The 21,559-nt window shown below is 50.6% G+C and overlaps 1 pseudogene; it reads left to right on the plus strand.

The window, feature by feature from the left end:
• Positions 1-9,520: 9,520 nt before the first annotated feature.
• LOC144669059 (U1 spliceosomal RNA) lies at positions 9,521-9,672 on the plus strand (annotated as a pseudogene).
• Positions 9,673-21,559: the final 11,887 nt, after the last annotated feature.

Below are 21,559 nucleotides of genomic sequence, written 5' to 3' on the forward strand. Positions count from 1 at the left end.
TGGACAAACCGCGAACTCCTGACGAACTGACTTAGGCCCTTGAGTCCTTCGAGAAGAGTAAATCTCCCCAGAAGCGACGGCTTGCCGGTGGAGTTATATTCGGCTCTGTGGGACTTGATCGGCCCAGACCTGCTAGGGGTGTACGAGAGTATGCTCCTGGCCGGCAGTATGTCAGAATCCATGAGGAAAGGCATCATCACCCTCATGTACAAGCACAAGGAAGAAAGGGAGGAAATTAGAAATTGGCGACCCATTTCACTGTTGAATGTGGACTATAAGATTCTGTCCAAGGTCATCGCCAAGCGGGTCAAATCCGCTCTGGAATTGGTGATACACCCTGACCAGACCTGCACTGTGCCGGGCAGGAAGATCTCTGACAGCCTGGCGCTGCTCAGTGATACGATTGCCTATGTACAGGACAGGGGTGTGGATACCTGCCTCATCAGCCTGGATTAGGAGAAAGCCTTTGACAGAATATCGCACACCTACATGGTGGATGTGCTCTCAAAATGGGGTTTGGGGAGGGAATTCGCAATTGGATCCAGTTGGATCCTACTCTACACTAACATCAGTAGCGCAGTCTCAATCAATGGGTGGGAATCAGATAGCTTTCCAATTAAATCTGGAGTCAGGCAGGGCTGTCCTCTCTCGCCTGTTCTTTGCTGAGTCCATCAGGAAGGATCCGGGCATTAGAGGAGTTACGATCCCAGGCAGTGGAGGCACTCAGATCAAAGCCTCCCTGTACATGGACGATGTCGCCGTCTTCTGTTCTGATCCGCTGTCGGTGTGCAGACTGATCCACATCTGCGACCAGTTCGAACTGGACTCGGGAGCCAAGGTAAATCGTGGGAAGAGCGAGGCCGTGTTCTTTGGGAACTGGGCTGACCGATCCTTTGTCCCCTTCACCGTCAGTGCTGACGGCCTGAAGGTGCTGGGGATATGGTTCAGAGGGACCGGGGTATGCGTTAGAAACTGGAAGGATCCAGTGTCTATGGTGAAAAGGAAACTGGGAATCTGGGAGCGACGCTTCCTCTCCGTTGCGGGTAAGAACCTGGTCATCAGGTGTGAGGCACTCTCGCTGTTGCTGTACATGGCGCAGGTCTGGCCCATTCCAGACTGCTGCGCGATGGCGATCACCCGAGCCATCTTCCCCTTTATCTGGAGGTCGAAAATGGATCGTGTCCGCAGGGACGCGCTGTATAAGCCTCTAGATAAAGGGGGAATAAACGTGCCCAACATCGCCCTCATACTGATGGCCACCTTTGTGTGCGGCTGCATCAAGCGGTGCGTAGACCCTCAGTACGCAAACACCAAGTGTCACTACGTGCTGAGGTTCTACCTGTCCCCGGTGTTGCGAAGGATGGGTCTGGCCACGCTGCCGCGGAACGCTCCAAGTAGTTGGACCGTGCCGTACCACCTGTCCCTGGTGGAAAAATTTATGCAGAAAAACACCTTTGACCACAAGTCCATCAGGCAGTGGTCAGCACGTAACGTCCTAGAGGCCCTGAGGGATAAGGAGAGGGTGGACCCTGTGGGATGGTTCCCCGAGCAGACTGTCAAAGTCATTTGGCAGAATGCCTCATCGCCAGAACTTTCCAACAAGCACCAAGACGTAGCTTGGCTGGTGGTGAGAAAGGCCCTCCCCGTCAGATCCTTCCTACACGCCAGGAAGCTCACCCCCTCTGCACGTTGCCCTCGAGGTGGCTGTGGTGGGGAAGAGACCGTTGTCTACCTCCTTGTGGATTGTGCCTTTGCAAAGAAAGTCTGGAGAGAGATGCAGTGGTTTCTGTCGAGGTTCATCCCGAGCAGTTCTGTGACACAGGACTCTGTGCTCTACGGGCTGTTCCCAGGGACACACACCGAGACAAACATCAACTGCAGCTGGAGGATCATCAACTCGGTGAAAGACGCTCTTTGGTCTGCCCGAAACTTGTTGGTCTTCCAGCACAAAGAGTTGTCCCCGACCGAGTGTTGCGGACTGGCACATTCCAAGGCCGAGGACTACGTGCTGAGGGACGCACTAAAGCTTGGGGCAGCTGCCGCAAAGGCGCAATGGGGAAGGGTCGCTGTCTAAGACCCTTCTGCCACAGTGTACCGAGGGACTGGGAACTGTTTAGAGCCCCTCGGGCTGTACAGCTCACAATAAATGTACGCCCTTTGTTTTGATCATTTCCGATTTCATGATCTATCTCTAAATCACAAAATCTTGATACTGCTTTGTGATGTCACAGAATTTTTTACAGTGTGGAAGGAGGCCATTCGGCCTATCAAGTCTGCACTGGGTCTCTGAAAGAGCCTTCCACCTAGTCCTACTCCCCTGCCTCATCCCCGTAACCTTGCACATTCTGTCTTTTCAGGTAACGATCCAATTCCCTTCTGAATACCTCGATCGAATCTGCCTCCAGCACCCTCTCAGGAATTTTGTTCCAGACTCCAACCACCCTCTGGGTGAATTAATCTTTCCTCACATCACATTTACTCCTTTTGCCAATTATTTTGAATCTGTGCCCTCTAGTCCTTGATGTTCACTTGAGTGGAAACAGTTTCTCACGATTTACCTTGTCCATATCTCTCAGGATCTTGAATACCTCCACCAACTCTCCTCACAGCCTTCTTTTCTCCAAGGAAAACAGTCCCATCCTCTCCAATCTATCCTCATAGCTACAGTTCTTCATCCCGGGAATCATTCTTGTGAATCTCCTCTGTACCCTCTCCAATGTCTTCACATCCTTCTTCAAGTATGGCGCCCAGAACTGGACGCAGTATTCCAGATGAGGCCTAATTAGTGTCTTATACGAGTTCAACATGACCTCCTTACTCTTGTACTCAATGCCCCTATTAATAAAGCCTAAGATACTATCTGCTTTATTAACTGCTCTCAACACGTCCTGCCATCTTCAATGGCCTATGTACGTCTGAGTTCCCTCTGTTTGTGCACCTCTTTTAGAGGCTCTTCCTTTATTTTATGCTGTCTCACCATATTCTTCCTGCCAAAATGGATCACCTCACACTTCTGTACATTGAACTTCATCTGCCACTTGTCTGCTCAATCCACCAACACGTTGAAAGAACCGAGGAATACTCTGGTACAAAAGTTCAACACTCGGAGTCCAGATGCAATATTCAAGTGGTTCCTTTATTACGCATGCGGGGAGCAAACACTGGGCAATCCAGGCACTTCTCCACCGAGGTTCAAATGAGCACAGTTTATATATCTTTTATTATCAGTAACTTAATGGTATTAATTAGACAAAGGCCACAGCACAATGACCCCCTGGTTGACTGAGACCTGATCCCTTTGTTGGACGTACATTATTCACGCGTGTCCGATACTAACTGGGAGCCGGGGTTCCCTTGTATCCTGAGCGGGTGTGATGGTTTCCTCTGTGGGTAATTTCTAATATACAACCCTCCGTTCGGTTGTACCCACATTTGTCCAGCACCACCCCCGTTCCAACTGGTTGGGAGCAAATTGTGAGGCTACCTTTCCTCCTGCACCCACTCAGTGATACCCCGTGTATGCCCTCATTCTTGCGTATGGCATGCATATCTATGGGGTAGTACCGGAGGGAGTCATTGTCTCGGATTAACCCAATGTTCTCCACTTGGTACTGAGGGTGTGGGCCCGTGTCTGCTGTGACTGAGGGGATTGCCCATACCTATCACGTTCATTTGGTTTGAGGTGCACTTCTGAATCACCGCATACACCCTGGTCACTCCTTTCAATGTACATGCGTCGATGACGCCTGGGTTCTTGGCCATCCCCCACTACCGGGCACTGTTGATCCAGCCCAGTACCTCCCCCCTTTGGATCTGGCCCAGATTGTGTCTTAATTGCCCGATCATCCACCGGCCGTAAGCTGGCTTTTTTGGGTGCTGCCCTCTTGTCGTTCCTCCCTTTCTGTTAATTGGCTGGTGGCTTTAGCATGGGTCTCTATAACGTGTACGCTTTCCAATACAGATGCCACACTCTTGCCCCCTACGGCCGCTGCCGTTTCACCACCCCTCGCTACTCTCATGAGCAAGCTGCCTCATGATCCCTTTAAGATTCGTGACCTCGGAGTTGATTCCTTGAATGTCGAGAGAGTTTACCAGGGAAGTCCCTGTGTTCACCCCTGTCAGTACATTGTTAACTAACTCTTTCTCCTGGCGGTGGAAAGCAGGATGTCCCCTGAATCTAGTGGCACCCGTGGCGTCGGCCGGCTGATTAATCACAGCCTTACTCAGTAATTTGTACAGTTTTCGTAGGGGTGCTTGGTTACTGCAATACTCAGGCAGTTGCTTACCTGCCAGGTTCACAATTACCTGTACAATTTCATGTTTAACATTATCATACAAGAGTTCACCGTCCATATACAGTACCAGTTCATTCTGTGGCCCAAGGGTCATGTCTGGGCAAGATAGTCTCTTGTCGTGTCCTGTGATAGCGGGGTGGTGTCGGTCCGGGGGTCCGCCGTTGCAGTCAACTCTCCGTGTTTGGCCCTCAAGATCCAATGCCAGGTATCTGTCATTCCCAAGTCCTCCTCCCCGGGACAGTGACCCCAGTTGTTGTTGTCCTGGGGTGTGAAGGTAAATTGTGAAAAATCTCTCACACACTGTATCTGGACCTGTACCCCCTTCGCACATGTCCAGGGTCCGTCCGAACCATCGCTGATCTGGAAGCATAGTGGGCCCTCATTTTTCCATCGGAGTTCCGTTCCCGAATGCGAGCTCTGCCCGAGGCTCTCACCATCGCTCATTCCAATGGATAGTTGCGTAAGCCCGGTGCCACACTTGAAGAGCATTGACCTTTCCGTTGTGACATTCACACCTCCTTTCACGCAATATCCGTCGCTGACATTCTTGTAGTATAAGCCCATACCGGCCACTGCTTCACGGTTTACATTCTGTATGCCGGTGGCTGCGATAGCCAGGGCCCTGGTAATGATCATGGACACCCAGCTTTTTTCCATCTTGGCGTGGAGGTTACCCGGTTATTGTTATTTCTGTAATGAAGCACACTGCTGGTGATCACCAGGGTTTAGGTTGGATATAAGAGGCAGCTTTCTCCTTTACGTCCCTCCTTGTGCACAGCCCACGGTGACCCTCCCCGTAGTTGAGGATTCCCCCTTTTGTCTTTCAGATGGCCAGTCCTCCAGATCGGGAATGAATCCTAAACCACTTGGCCTACACAGTACGGACTGCTCGTTGCCCGTTTTCCCCCCGCTGCCTGGTAATTTAGTCTCTCTTACTTACATCATACCTTTTCAGTTGCGACCAGTGTTTCCACCTAGCTTTTCCCTTCATACCGACGCAGGCACGTGAATAATTCCGTACGGTCCAGTCCATTTTGGGGCAAAAACTGGTTGGCTAGGGGTGATATGAACAAACACCATGTCTCCGACCTCAGCCGGTGGTGACGGGAGTCCCCCTTTTGTCCTCTCTTCTAAATCCCTGATAGCCTGTTGGTCCTTCACTTCCTGTTGTAATTCCTTTAGCTGTCCATCCAATTGCTTAATATCGTTTTTAATTTTATCTCTGATGGGTCCCATATCCTCACTTCCGGTGGCTCTGCCCTCTGGCAAGCGCATAGCCCTCCCGGTCAGCAACTCATAAGGGGTTAAACCAGTTGTCCTGTTGGGGGTAGCCCTCAGTCGCATCAATATGCAGGGGAGCACATCCACCCATCCCCCACCAGTTGTTGTGTTTGCCATTGCAATAGCATTTTTTAACGTGCGGTTCATACATTCTTCCATTCCTGAGCTTTGTGGACGGTCAGGTACGTGAAATTTCTGTTTTACTCCGAGCAGCTCACACGTCCTTTTCATAATACTGTCCGTAAAATGCGCTCCTTGATCCGAATCTATCTGTAAAGGGATTCCCCATCTTGGTACTACTTCAAAAGCGAGGATCTTTGTGGCCGTGGTGGCGCTGCAGTCCCTGGTGGGGAAAGCTCTAGTGAACCTCCAGTGCACCTACACCCCCATAGTTACAATATGCCTCAAACTTCCAATTGCCATATTCATGGGCACTCTCGCCCTTTTCTTGTTTTACTCCAGTCACTGTATTCCAATTAACTGGGGCTTGCCCTAAGACTTGTGCCATTTCTGCTCTAAAGGCTCGGAAATCAGCTTGCTGCTGTCCCTGGTCTGCAGCGATATCATTACACCAGGTTCCGTCCTGATACGCTCGCTGCAGCCGTCCCCAAAACGCCTCAGGTAGTTTTATCCGGACTAACCCGCGAACGTCCCTGTTATGGAGATTGTGGCATTGCCGTATTTCCCTCAATTTTTGCCAAAACGACTCATTTCCATGTCTAGGTTTTAGTTGGGGTAATTTGTTTCCAATAGCTTCATGGTTGCGCTAGGTGACAGGGACACATACGTGGTTCTCAGTTGCGCCGGGAAGCCCCCGTTATAGCTCTCTGTCCGTGTATTGGCGCCTGGGCCGGCTGCCCATTTTGTGCCGGTACGGCCGCTTGAGCGCAGCGTAGATACACCTGGTCGCGGCCAGACGGGTCCATCCGTTTCAGGATAGACTTCCTGTTTGTGTCCCGCGCGTTCGCAGTCAGATCCACCGACGTCAAGCCGGTGTTCTCTGACCACTGCCTCCTACTGGTTGACTGTCACTTGGAGGAAGACCAGAGGGTGGGCAGGGGGGCATGGAAGCTAAACGTGCAACTGCTGACCCCAGAGCACAGCGAGGAGCTCAAGAGGTCTTACAAAGGCTGGAGAACCGTGAAACCCCTCTTTGAGTCCCTGACACAGTTGTGGGAAGCGATCAAGGGAAACATCAAGACGTTTTTCATCCTCAAAGGCACCCAGAAAGCTAGAAAGGAACAGAGTGAAAGGTCCCGACTCCAGAAAAACCTGCAGAATCTGCTCCTGCTGCAGTCGATGGGGGTCGATGTCAAGGAGGAACTCCAAGAGGTGAAGGGCCAGCAAGCCTCGCTCTTTGCCTCGGAGGCCTCCAAGATCATCTTCCGTTCCAGAGTCCGCTCCGTGGAGCAGGATGAGACGTGCTCGCATTTCTTCTTCCAAAAGATACACAGAGAGAGCTCTGTGATCAGCAGCCTGAAGGAAGAAGACGGCTCACTAAAGTCATCGCAGTCCGACATTTTGAGGATCAGCAAATCCTTTTATGCCCGATTGTATGACGTGAAGCCCACAGACAGCACGGCCTCCCAGTCCTTCCTGTCCTCCATCACGGAGGTCTTAGACGACAGTACATGGGAGAGCCTGGACAAACCGCTAACTCCTGACGAACAGACTAAGGCCCTCGAGTCCTTCGAGAAGAGTAAAACTCCCGGAAGCGACGGCTTGCCAGCGGAGTTGTATTCGGCTCTGTGGGACTGGATGGGCCCGGACCTGCTAGAAGTGTACGAGAGTATGCTCCTGGCCGGCAGCATGTCAGAATCCATGAGGAAAGGCATCATCACCCTCATCTACAAGCACAAGGGGGGAAGGGAGGAAATTAGAAATTGGCGACCCATTTCGCTGTTGAATGTGGACTATAAGATTCTGTCCAAGGTCATCGCCAACCGTGTCAAATCCGCTCTGGAATTGGTGATCCACCATGACCAGACCTGCACTGTGCCGGGCAGGAAGATCTCGGACAGCCTCGCGCTGCTCAGGGATACGATTGCCTATGTACAGGACAGGTGTGTGGATACCTGCCTCATCAGCTTGGATCAGGAGAAGGCCTTTGACAGAATATCGCACACCTACATGGTGGATGTGCTCTCCAAATTGGGGTTTGGGGAGGGAATTCGAAATTGGATCCAACTGCTCTACACTAACATCAGTAGCGCAGTCTCGATCAATGGGTGGGAAACAGATAGCTTTCCGATTAAATCTGGAGTCAGGCAGGGCTGTCTTCTCTCGCCTGTTCTTTTCGTGTGTTGCATAGAACCCTTTGCCGAGTCCATCAGGAAGGATCCGGGCATAAGAGGAGTGACGATCCCAGGCAGTGGAGACACTCAGTTCAAAGCCTCCCTGCACATGGATGATGTCGCCGTCTTCTGCTCGGATCCGCTGTCGGTGCGCAGACTGATCCACATCCGCGACCAGTTCGAACTGGCCTCGGGAGCCAAGGTAAATCGTGGGAAGAGCGAGGCCATGTTCTTTGGGAAGTGGGCTGACCGATCATTTGTCCCCTTCACTGTCAGGGCTGACGGCCTGAAGGTGCTGGGGATATGGTTCGGAGGGACCGGGGCATGCGTTAGAAACTGGAAGGAGCGAGTGTCTATGGTGAAAAGGAAACTGGGCATGTGGGAGCGACGCTCCCTCTCCATTGCGGGTAAGAACCTGGTCATCAGGTGTGAGGCACTCTCGCTGTTGCTGTACGTGGCGCAGGTCTGGCCCATTCCACACTCCTGCGTGGTGGTGATCACACGAGCCATCTTCCGCTTTATCTGGAGGTCAAAAATGGATCGTGTCCGCAGAGACGCAATGTACAAGCCTCTAGATAAAGGGGGAAAAACCGTGCCCAACATCGCCCTCATACTGATGGCCACCTTTGTGTGTGGCTGCGTCAAGCGGTGCATAGACTCTCAGTACGCAAACACCAAGTGTCACTACGTGCTGAGGTTCTACCTGTCCCCGGTGTTGCGAAGGATGGGTCTGGCCACGCTGCCGCTGAACGCTCCAAGTAGTTGGACCGTGCCCTACCACCTGTCCCTCGTGGAAAAATTTATGCAGAAAAACACCTTTGACCACAAGTCCATCAGGCAGTGGTCAGCACGTAACGTCCTAGAGGCCCTGAGGGAAAAGGAGAGGGTGGACCCTGTGGGATGGTTCCCCGAGCAGACTGTCAAAGTCATTTGGCAGAATGCCTCATCGCCAGAACTTTCCAACAAGCACCAAGACGTAGCTTGGCTGGTGGTGAGAAAGGCCCTCCCCGTCAGATCCTTCCTACACGTCAGGAGTCTCACCCCCTCTGCACGTTGCCCTCGAGGTGGCTGTGGTGGGGAAGAGACCGTTGTTCACCTCCTTGTGGATTGTGCCTTTGCAAAGAAAGTCTGGAGAGAGATGCAGTGGTTGCTGTTGAGGTTCATCCCGAGCAGTTCTGTGACACGGGACTCTGTGCTCTACGGGCTGTTCCCAGGGACACACACCGAGACAAACATCAACTGCAGCTGGAGGATCATCAACTCGGTGAAAGAGGCGCTTTGGTCTGCCCGAAACTTGTTGGTCTTCCAGCACAAAGAGTTGTCCCCAACCGATTGTTGCGGACTGGCACAATCCAAAGTCCAGGACTACGTGTTGTGGGATGCACTAAATCTTGGAGCAGCTGCCGCAAAGGCGCAATGGGGAAGGGTCGCTGTCTAAGACCTTTCTGCCACAGCGCACCGAGGGACTGGGAACTGTTTAAATCCCCTCGGGCTGTACAGCTCAAAATGAAAGGCTGTAAATGATTGTAATATTGTTTGTACTGATGCACCTGGTGATACATTTTGTAAAAGTTTAACCTGGATTGTACCCTTGTAATGTTGTTATTGAAATGGTTTGGAATGTGATTGAAGATATTTTATGAATAAAGTATATTTTTGCAAAAAAAAGAAAAAAAAGGTTCTCCCAGGACGAGGCTAGCCCATTGCACTTCGGGTGTGCTAACGCCTGCGATGTCCCCAAATGCGGGATACTCGACTGCAAAATTTGTGGTAGTGGGGGACTGCGTTCGCGCTCTCCCCTGATTCACAATTCAAAAAATAGATTTCATCATATCTTTCATTTTCTCTTCTATTTCCTGTCAGCAACCTTTTCTGAAAAAAGAAATATATAACCCCCAATGTGTGCTCTTCAAAATCTATACTGGACTGGTTATTTAGTTTTTTCTTTCCTCCTCGCAAATATTATCCAACCCCCATTCTTTTCCTCCCTGTCATTATCAGCCGGCAATTATTCCATCTCTGCATCATTTTCGCCAGACCGTTTGTTTTGTGGCCGCCAAATTACTCGCGCCATTTTTAACCCCGCGTTTGCCCACTCAAAAATCTCTCTCAAACAACCCCCATCTAACACCCAACCCACCATCACAACAGTCCCCACACTCCCAGCACCGCCCCACCCCCTATCTCTCTGGACGTCTGTATAAATACAAACTCATATCAGTCAGCTATTAACTCATATGCATTCACCATTTTAAACATGTAGCAGCGACCCCTCACTATTTCAAACATGAACAAGCACCCTGTCCCCATGTTCATTCAAATTACCCCCCCTCCGAAACGAACAGCAGCCTCCCACCTCCTCTGTATAATCTCCCCCTTAATCAGCCCCCTGTGTGACTCCTACCTTCTGAAACTCCTGCCTCCTCTCCCCATGTGTAAAGTCTTTCCCTGCCCCTTCTGCAGCTCACTTCCCCTGCTGTGGGTCCATCAATTCACCTGTGATTATTCCTTGAAGGCTTAAATAGCGCAAAGCGAAGAAATAAACAGAAAGAAAACTGGAGAAAGGCAGATAGAAACCTAAACCCTCAGTAAAATGACCACCGGGAATCCCGTTTAACCGTCAGAATGATTGCGCAGCCCAAATTACACGCATTATCCCTGAATTATAACAAGATTTTAGGCAGCTTCACTTTAGGACTTTTCATTTCCTCTTGTGGGGCTCCTGTTCCTCACACACTGGAGGCTAACATGTAAGTTTTAGATTGCAAGGCTGGGCTACTTTAACCCCAAGATTTTCTTTTTGAAACTCCAGGCCCACAGTCCAACAGGAACTGGTTAACCGGAGCCACCGAAAACCAGGGTCCCGGAGAGGAATTGAAATCTCGGGGTAAGAAACGGACACAAACTCACGTGGGCCCATGGAGCACGGCCTTGGAGAAGGTCTCAGGAAACTCCTGAAGAAGAAGAGTCCTTGTCCCAGTCTGGATCTTCAGATTGCAGGTTTCAAAATAAAAATTCTTTGAGGGGTGGGGGAGAAAATTAATTCCATTAAAACAGAGAGCAAAGAACATTTTCAAACAAAATAACGCAAGAGCCAATGAATCACTCTCAGTTACAACTCAGCAACATCCAAATACAAACAAGTCAAAGAGTTATAAAGCAGATTGAGACAGAGGGAACACACACGCACATTAAGCCAGAGTGGGGACTAGCTCCGCACTCTGGAGGCGGTTTTCGGATTGGGTTCCTAGCCAGGTATATCCTGAATGAGCAGTTTGCAGACTCCACCCCTGGCATGTTGGGATGTCTCTCAATCTGCTCCCCAGGAGGCCTGTCCATTGATATGTTAATCCCAGGGCAGGACAACTTTCTGATTCTTCCTGTCCTTTGACGTGTTCACCCCAGGAAAACAATGTTTCAGCCATTTTCTGGTTAATGTTAAAACTTTAACTCATCTTGTCGGGAATGTCACTGCAGTTCGAAATATCAAACACTAAACCCCCAACACAAGACTGTGCAAAGCATGTGGATTGTTACTGAGATTCCGTCTGTGATTTTTAGTGATGTCAGTGTGGATTGTGTAATCTGTGTGTGTGTGAGTGTTGCTGGTCCCATAATGTAACGCAAATGTCTCCTTGCAGCCTCTCAGTACGCCACTCATGGTCCCCTGGTACTTTTTGGATTGTCTGGAGAAGACATTGAAAGAATTAGAGTTAAACAATGCTAACACTAGCTGCACTGCGACGAGTATATGAGAGCTTATTCTTATCCAGGGGTGTATGTCCACATTCAGCCCCCATTCCCACACTTGCTCCCACCGTCGGATCTCTCAAGTGCTCTTCCGTATCATTGATTAGCCTTTTAAACACCGCCTGTAACACGTAATGCTGATTCCTCACCTTTCGTAAGTCACCTTTAAACTTTGTCAGACTTTCGGGAAGGTGGGGAATTGGGGCCTGCTTAGGTTCCTCATAGTGTTCCAGGGCATGGTGGAGTGTGTCGGAGGCGTTGACTGAGACCTGACCCCTTTGTTGGACGTACATTATTCACGCTGTGTCTGATAGTAACTGGGAGCCGGGGTTCCCTTGTATCCTGAGCGGGTGTGATGGTTTTCTCTGTGGGTAATTTCTAATATACAACCCTCCGTTCGGTTGTACCCGCATTTGTCCAGCACCCCCCCCCGTTCCAACTGGATGGGAGCAAATTGTGAGGCTACCTTTCCATCTGCAGCCGCTCAGTGATACCCTGTGTATGCCCTCATTCTTGCGTATGGCATGCATATCTATGGGGTGGTACCGGAGGGAGTCATTGTCTCGGATTAACCCAATGTTCTCCACTCGGTACTGAGGGTGTGGGCCCGTGTCTGCTGTGACTGAGGGGATTGCCCATACCTAACACGTTCATTTGGTTTGAGGTGCACTTCTGAATCACCGCATACACCCTGGTCACTCCTTTCAATGTACATGCGTCGATGATGCCTGGGTTCTTGGCCATCCCCCACAACCGGGCACTGTTGATCCAGCCCGGTACCTCCCCACTTTGGATCTGGCCCAGATTTTGTCTTAATTGCCCGATCAGCCACTGGCCGTAAGCTGGCTTTTTTAGGTGCTGCCCTCTTGTCGTTCCTCCCTTTCTATTAATTGGCTGGTGGCTTTAGCATGGGTCTCTATAACGTGTACGCTTTCCAATACAGATGCCACACTCTTGCCCCCTAGGGCCGCTGCCGTTTCACCACCCCTCGCTACTCTTATGAGCAAGCTGCCTCATGATCCCTTTAAGATTCGTGACCTCGGAGTTGATTCCTTGAATGTCGAGAGAGTTTACCAGGGAAGTCCCTGTGTTCACCCCTGTCAGTACATTGTTAACTAACTCTCTCTTCTGGCGGTGGAAAGCAGGATGTCCCCTGAATCTAGTGGCACCCGTGGCGTCGGCCGGCTGATTAATCACAGCCTTACTCAGTAATTTGTACAGTTTTCGTAGGGGCGCTTGGTTACTGCAATACTCAGGCAGTTGCATACCTGCCAGGTTCACAATTACCTGTACAATTTCATGTTTAACATTATCATACAAGAGTTCATCGTCCGTATACAGTACCAGTCCATTCTGTGGCCCAGGGGTCATGTCTGGGCAAGATAGTCTCTGTGGTGTCGTCGTGTCCTGTGATAGCAGGGTGGTGTCGGTCCGGGGGTCCGCCGTTGCAGTCAACTCTCCGTGTTTGGCCCTCAAGATCCAATGCCAGGTATCTGTCATTCCCAAGTCTTCCTCCCCGGGACAGTGACCCCAGTTGTTGTTCTCCTGGGGTGTGAAGGTAAATTGCGAAAAATCTCTCACACACTGTATCTCTCACACACTGTAGCTTTCTCCTTTACGTCCCTCCTTGTGCACAGCCCACGGTGACCCTCCCCGTAGTTGAGGATTCCCCCTTTTCTCTTTCAGATGGCCAGTCCTCCAGATCGGGAATGAATCCTAAACCACTTGGCTAACACAGTACGGACTGCTCGTTGCCCGTTTTCCTCCCACTGCCTGGTAATTTAGTCTTTCTTACTTACATCATACCTTTTCAGTTGTGACCAGTGTTTCCACCTAGCTTTTCCCTTCATATCGGCGCAGGCACGTGAATAATTCCGTACGGTCCAGTCCATTTTGGGGCAAAACCTGGTTGGCTAGGGGTGATTTGAACAAACACCATGTCTCCGACCTCAGCCGGTGGTGACGGGGGTCCCCCTTTTGTCCTCTCTTCTAAATCCCTGATAGCCTGTTGGTCCTTCACTTCCTGTTGTAATTCCTTTAGCTGTCCATCCAATTGCTTAATATCATTTTTAATTTTATCTCTGATGGGTCCCATATCCTCACTTCCGGTGGCTCTGCCCTCTGGCAAGCGCATCGCCCTCCCGGTCAGCAACTCATAAAGGGGTTTATCTTAAATCCAGCATTTTTCAGTGTCCTTATGACTATCAGGAGAGCTCCGATGTGGCCCCTTTCCGATTCTGACGCTATTAGGATATCATCTGCATATTATAAGATTGTACTGTTGTTAGACTCTACGTCGCACGGACTCAGCTTCTCACTCGTGACCCGATGGAGGACGTTGGGGCTGTTGTGGAATCCCTGTGGGAGCCTCGCCCATGTACACCGTCTCCCTCCCACTGTGAAAGCGAATTTATCTTGGGATTCCTGGTCCAGTGGTATCGACCAAAATCCATTGGCTACATCTAACACTGTAAATATTTTATGTTCGGGTTTTTACAATTAAAGCACACCTAGGGTTTAGGAACGGCTGCTGCAGTGGCCACCATTTCAGTGGGGTTTGTAACCTCACTGCCGACACCTTTATCTTAGTTTTCCCTATGTGGTTATCTACCCCGGTGGCCCATCTTCCTCGATCATATGTGTTCTTGTCTACTAGCCCGGTGTCTAGGATTGACTGGTGGGCCCGGGCCCGGTGTCTAGGATGGCCTGGTGGGCCCGGGCCTGGTGTCTAGGATGGCCTGGTGGGCCCGGGCCCGGTGTCTAGGATGGCCTGGTGGGCCCAGTGTCTAGGATGGCCTGGTGGGCCCGGGCCCGGTGTCTAGGATCGCCTGGTGGGCCCGGGCCCGGTGTCTAGGATTGCCTGGTGGGCCCGGGCCCGGTGTCTAGGATTGCCTGGTGGGCCAGGCTAAGGCCATCCTTGTACAATTGCATAAACTGTACATCGTCTCGGTTCAGCGCAGCACCTACACCCCCGTAGTTACAATATGCCTCAAACTTCCGATTGCCATATTCATGGGCACTCTCGCCCTTTTCTTGTTTTATGGGGCTTGCCCTAAGTCTTGTGCCATTTCTGCTCTAAAGGCTCGGAAATCAGCTTGCTGCTGTGCCTGGTCTGCCTGGTTGTCCGGGCACCGGGGGCACAAGCTCTATCTTAATTGGGGCCACGGGTTATGGTGGTGGTGATTCCCAACCCGCTTCCCGTTGTTCCTCATATCCTGCCGCCTGTTCCACCAGCCCGTTCCAATCTATATTATCTGCGTATTGTGCAGCTACTGGTGGCTGTGGTAAAGCTGCCGAAACTGACATGAGATTTTTTGCCTGGACCAGCTCTTCATTTTGGGATTTGTTGGCCAACATTCGATTTACTTTCTTACTTAACTCTATGTGTTGTCTTAACATTAGGATCCAGGCTTCATCATCTTTGTCTTTTTTCTGATTATCCCACCATTTTCTCTGATCAGCGGGTGAGTCAAATGGGTTCCAATTGTTCTTTCTCATTTTGCCTATCGATTTCTTATTTTTGTCAGCTCAATGCTGTGTCAAGGATCCCTCTGGTCCCCACTCGAGTTTGTCACCACTGGCCATCTCTGGGTAAGACGGTCGGGGTATAGTTGTTGTCAGCGGTACGGTTCTTACCCTGGATCCTTTCTGACCGAACTCGTTACTTGCGGCTAATACCGGATGTAATTATAACAATCTATAAGACAAGCAAACTACCCCACCCTTACCACCCCTTGAACTATTGCCTGGAGCCCAGGTTTCTGATACGCGGGGTGCCTGACACTTCCTGGATCGGGACGGAGTCGGATTTAGTATGAATAAAAATGAATTCACACTGTGACTCATCCCATTTCCCCGTCGGTGTCCTGCATCCTTCGGGCCCTGCTCGCAGCACCAATTGAAAGGTCTGAGGAATACTCTGGGACAAAATTTCAACACTCGGAGTCCAGATACAATATTCAAGTGGTTCCTTTACTACACTTTTTTTTTTGCAAAAATAAACTTTATTCATAAAATATCTTCAACCACATTCCAAACCATTTCAAAAACACCATTACAAGGGTACAATCCGGTTCAACTTTTACAAAATGTATCACCAGGTGCATCAGTACAAACAATATTACAATCATTTACAGCCTTTCATTTTGAGCTGTACAGCCCGAGGGGATTTAAACAGTTCCCAGCCCCTCGGTGCGCTGTGGTAGAAAGGTCTTAGACAGCGGCCCTTCCCCATTGCGCCTTTGCGGCAACTGCCCCAAGCTTTAGTGCGTCCCTCAGCACGTAGTCCTGGACTTTGGATTGTGCCAGTCCGCAACACTCGGTCGGGGACAACTCTTTGCGCTGGAAGACCAACAAGTTTCGGGCAGACCAAAGCGCGTCTTTCACCGAGTTGATGATCCTCCAGCTGCAGTTGATGTTTGTCTCGGTGTGTGTCCCTGGGAACAGCCCGTAGAGCACAGAGTCCTGTGTCACAGAACTGCTCGGGATGAACCTCGACAGAAACCACTGCATCTCTCTCTAGACCTTCTTTGCAAAGGCACAATCCACAAGGAGGTGAACAACGGTCTCTTCCCCACCACAGCCACCTCGAGGGCAACGTGCAGAGGGGGTGAGACTCCTGACGTGTAGGAAGGATCTGACGGGGAGGGCCTTTCTCACCACCAGCCAAGCTACGTCTTGGTGCTTGTTGGAAAGTTCTGGCGATGAGGCATTCTGCCAAATGACTTTGACAGTCTGCTCGGGGAACCATCCCACAGGATCCACCCTCTCCTTTTCCCTCAGGGCCTCTAAGACGTTACGTGCTGACCACTGCCTGATGGACTTGTGGTCAAAGGTGTTTTTCTGCATAAATTTTTCCACCAGGGACAGGTGGTAGGGCACGGTCCAACTACTTGGAGCGTTCAGCGGCAGCGTGGCCAGACCCATCCTTCGCAACACCGGGGACAGGTAGAACCTCAGCACATAGTGACACTTGGTGTTTGTATACTGAGGGACTACACACCGCTTGATGCAGCCACACAAAGGTGGCCATCGGTATGAGGGCGATGTTGGGCACGTTTTTTCCCCCTTTATCTAGAGGCTTGTACATCGCGTCCATGCGGACACGATCCATTTTTGACCTCCAGATAAAGCGGAAGATGGCTCGAGTGATCGCCACCACGCAGGAGAGTGGAATGGGCTAGACCTGCGCCACGTACAGCAACAGCGAGAGTGCCTCACACCTGATGACCAGGTTCTTACCCGCACTGGAGAGGGAGCTTCGCTCCCACATGCCCAGTTTCCTTTTCACCATAGACACTCGCTCCTTCCAGTTTCTAACGCATGCCCTGGTCCCTCCGAACCATATCCCCAGCACCTTCAGGCCGTCAGCCCTGACAGTGAAGGGGACAAAGGATCGGTCAGCCCAGTTCCCAAAGAACATGGCCTCACTCTTGCCACGATTTACCTTGGTACCCGAGGCCAGTTCGAACTGGTCGCAGATGTGGATCAGTCTGCGCACCGACAGCGGATCCGAGCAGAAGACGGCGACGTCGTCCATGTACAGGGAGGCTTTGACCTGAGTGCCTCCACTGCCTGGGATCGTCACTCCTCTTATGCCCGGATCCTTCCTGATGGACTCAGAAAAGGGTACTATGCAACACACGAACAGGACAGGGGAGAGAGGACAGCCCTGCCTGACTCCAGATTTAATCGGAAAGCTATCAGATTCCCACCCATTGATTGAGAGTGCGCTAGTAATGTTAGTGTAGAGCAGTTGGATCCAATTGCAAATTCCCTCCCCAAACCCCATTTTGGAGAGCACATCCACCATGTAGGTGTGCGATAATCTGTCAAAGGCCTTCTCCTGATCCAAGCTGATGAGGCAGGTGTCCACACCCCTGTCCTGCACATAGGCAATCGTATCCCTGAGCAGCGCGAGGCAGTCAGAGATCTTCCTGCCCGGCACAGTGCAGGTCTGGTCAGGGTGGATCACCAATTCCAGAGCGGATTTGACCCGATTGGCGATGACCTTGGACAGAATCTTATAGTCCACATTCAACAGTGAAATGGGTCGCCAATTTCTAATTTCCTCCCCTTCCCCCCTTGTGCTTGTAGATGAGGGTGATGATGCCTTTCCTCATGGATTCTGACATACTACCGGCCAGGAGCATACTCTCGTACACTCCTAGCAGGTCTGGGCCGATCAAGTCCCACAGAGCCGAATACTACTCCGCCGGCTAGCCGTCGCTTCCGGGAGTTTTACTCTTCTCCAAGGACTCAAGGGCCTTAGTCAGTTCATCAGGAATTAGCGGTTTGTCCAGGCTCTCCCGTGTACTGTCGTCTAAGACCTCCGTGATAGAGGACAGGAAGGACTGGGAGGCCGTGCTGTCCGTGGGCTTCACGTCATACAATCCGGAATAAAAGGATTTGCTGATCCTCAAAATGTCGGAGGGCGATGACTTTACTGAGCCGTCTTCTTCCTTCGGGCTGCTGATCACAGAGTGTACCTTTTGGAAGAAGAAACGTGAGCACGTCTCATCCTGCTCCATGTAACGGACTCTGGACCGGAAGATGATCTTGGAGGCCTCCGAGGCAAAGGGCGAGGCTTGCTGGCTCTTCACCTCTTGGAGTTCCTCCTTGACATCGACCCCCATCGACTGCAGCCGGAGCAGATCCTGCATGTTTTTCTGGAGTCGGGACATTTCCCTCTGTTCCTTTCTAGCTTTCTGGGTGCCTTTGAGGATGAAAAACCTCTTGATGTTTCCCTTGATCGCTTCCCACCAGTGTATCAGGGACTCAAAGAGGGGTTTCACGGTTCTCCAACCTTTGTAATCCCTCTTGAGCTCCTCAATGTTCTCTGGGGTCAGCAGTTGCAGGTTCAGCTTCCATGCCCCTCGGCCAAGCCTCTGGTCTTCTTGAACCACTGCAGTCCATGTAGTGTAGGTACACCCACAGTGTTTTTAGAGTGGGAGTTTCAGGATTTTGACCCAGCGACAGCGAAGGAAAGGTGATATGTTTCCAAATCAGGATGGTGCGTGATTTGGAGGGGGACTTCCAGGCGCTGGTGTTCCCATGTATCTGCTGCCCTTGTCCTTCTAGATGGTAGTGGTCATGGGTTTGGAAGGTGCTGTCTAAGGAGCCTTGGTGAGTTCCCGCAGTGTATCTTGTAAATGATACACACTGCTGTTACTGAGCGTTGGTGGTGGAGGGAGCGAATGTTTGTGGATGGGGTGCCAATCAGCGCGCTGCTCTGTCCTGGATGGTGTTGAGCTTTTTGAGTGTTGTGGCAGCTGCACTCATCCAGGCAAGTGGGGAGTATTCCATCACATTCCTGACTTGTGCCTTGTAGGTGGTGGACAGGCTTCGGGGAGTCAGGTGGTGAGTTACTCTCCACAGGATTCCTAGCCTGTGGTCAGCTCTTGTAGCCACAGTATTTATACAGCTAGTCCAGTTCAGTTTCTGGTCAATGGCACCCTCAGGATGTTAATAGTGGGGGATTCAGTGATGGCAATGCCATTGAATGTCAAGGGGCGATGGTTGGATTCTCTCTTGTTGGAGATGGTCATTGCCTGACACTTGTCTGGCACCAATGTTACTTGCCACTTGTCAGCCCAAGCCTGGATATTGTCCAGGTCTTGCTGCATTTGGACATGGACTGCTTCAGTATCTTCAACCATCAGCAAACATCCCCACTTCTGACCTTATGATGGAAGGAAGGTCATTGATGAAGCAGCTGAAGATGGTTGTGCCGAGGACACGACGCTGAGGAACTCCTGCACTGATGTCCTGAACCAAGATGACTGACCTCCAACAACCACAACCATTTTCCTTTGTGCTAGGTACGCCTCCAACCAGTGGAAGGTTTTCTCCCGATTCCCATTAACTCCAGTTTTGCTAGGGCTCCTTGATGCCACACTCAGTCAAAAACAGCCTTGATGTCAAGGGCAGTCAATCTCACCTCACCTCTGGAGTTCAGCTCTTTTATCCGTGTTTGAACCAAGGCTGTAATGAGGTCAGGAGCTGAGTGACCCTGGCGGAGTCCAAACTGGGCATCAGTGAGCAGGTTATTGCTAAGCAAGTGCTGCTTGGCAACACTGTTGATGACCCCTTCCATCACTTTACTGATGACCAAGAGTAGGCTGATGGGGCGGTAATTGGCCAGATGGGATTTTTCCTGCTTTTTGTGTACAGGACAAATCCGGGCAATTTTCCACATAGCCGGGTAGATGTCAGTGTTGTAGCTGTACTGGAACAGCTTGGCTAGGGGCGTGGCAATTACTAAAGCACAAGTCTTCAGTAGCATTGCCGGAATATTGTCAGGGCTGATAAAGACCTGTACTGATATACATAGAAGACAGAGGGTAGCAGTGGAAGGGTGCTTTTCTGAATGGAGAGCTGTGACTAGTGGAGTTCCACAGGGATCAGTGCTGGGACCATTGCTGTTTGTAGTATACATAAATGATTTGGAGGAAAATGTAACTGGACTAATTAGTAAGTTTGCAGACGAGACCAAGGTTGGAGGAGTTGCAGATAGTGAAGAGGATTGTCAAAGGATACAACGGGACATAGATCGGTTGGAGACTTGGGCGGAGAAATGGCAGATGGAGTTTAATCCGGACAAATGCGAGGTAATGCATTTTGGAAGGTCTAATACAGGCAGGAATTACACAGTAAATGGCAGAACCATTAGTGCATCGACGGGCAGAGGGATCTGGGTGTACAGGTCACTGAAAGTGGCAACGCAGGTGGATAAGGTAGTCAGGAAGGCATATGGCATGCTTGCCTTCATCGGCAGGGGTATTGAGTATAAAAGCTGGAAAGTCATGCTGCAGCTGTATAGAACCTTGGTTAGGCCACACTTGGAATATTGCGTGCAATTCTGGTCACCACATTACCAGAAGGATATGGAGGCGTTGGAGAGGGTGCAGAGGAGGTTTACCAGGATGCTGCCTGGTCTGGAGGTTATTAGCTATGAGGAGAGGTTGGAGAAACTCGGATTGTTCTCACTAGAGCGACGGAGATTGAGGGGCGACTTGATCGAAGTTTACAAAATTATGAGTGGCATGGACAGAGGAGATAGTCAGAAGCTTTTTCCCTGGGTGAAAGAGTCAATTACTAGGGGACATAGATTTAAGGTGAGAGGAGGAAACTATAGAGGAGATGTGTGGGGCAAGTTTTCTACGCAGAGGGTAGCGAGTGTCTGGAATTCGCTGCCAGAGGAGGTGGTGGAAGCAGGTACGATAGTGGTGTTTAAGAGGCAGCTTGACAAATACATGAATAGGATGGGAATAGAGGGATACGGACCCCGGAAGTGCAAAATGTTTTAGCTGACGGGCAATATGATTGGCACAGGCTTGGAGGGCCAAAGGGCCTGTTCCTGTGCTGTACTTTTCTTTGTTCTTTGATAAAGACCTGTGTGTGTGTTAATACTCATGTATTCTCTCGATGATTTATCCAGTTCTAATTGTTGGATGGTTGGCTCATATCCACTATTGTATAGGACTTGCCTCCAGCCAGCTTTGCATACAATTGGTCTATCCTTGGAATGGGGCAGTTGTCTGGTTTTGCTGCCTTATTCACTGTCAACTTATACTTCCCACCAATTCCTATGGTTTGGTCAGGCTTAACCACTGGAACTATGAGTGCTGCCCACTCTGAGAATTGGACAGCTTGGGCGATGCCCAGTTTTTCTAACTGGCACAGTTCTGCATCCGCCTTCTCCTTCAATGCATAAGGCACAGGTCCGGTCTTAAAGAAACGTGGTGTCACCTGTGGATCCACATATATCGTGGGCTTTTAACTTCCCTGATTAATCCCAAAATACCATGGCGTATTTCCTTAGCAGTTCAGGAACTCCTGTTTTCAGGTGAAATATCTCAGACCAGTCAAGCTTGATCTTCTGTAACCAGTCTCGGCCTAACAGACTGGGTCCTTCTCCAGTCACTATTATCACAGGCA

The sequence above is a fragment of the Cetorhinus maximus genome, chromosome 28 (assembly GCF_964194155.1).
Source record: "Cetorhinus maximus chromosome 28, sCetMax3.hap1.1, whole genome shotgun sequence".
In the NCBI taxonomy this organism is placed as follows: domain Eukaryota; kingdom Metazoa; phylum Chordata; class Chondrichthyes; order Lamniformes; family Cetorhinidae; genus Cetorhinus; species Cetorhinus maximus.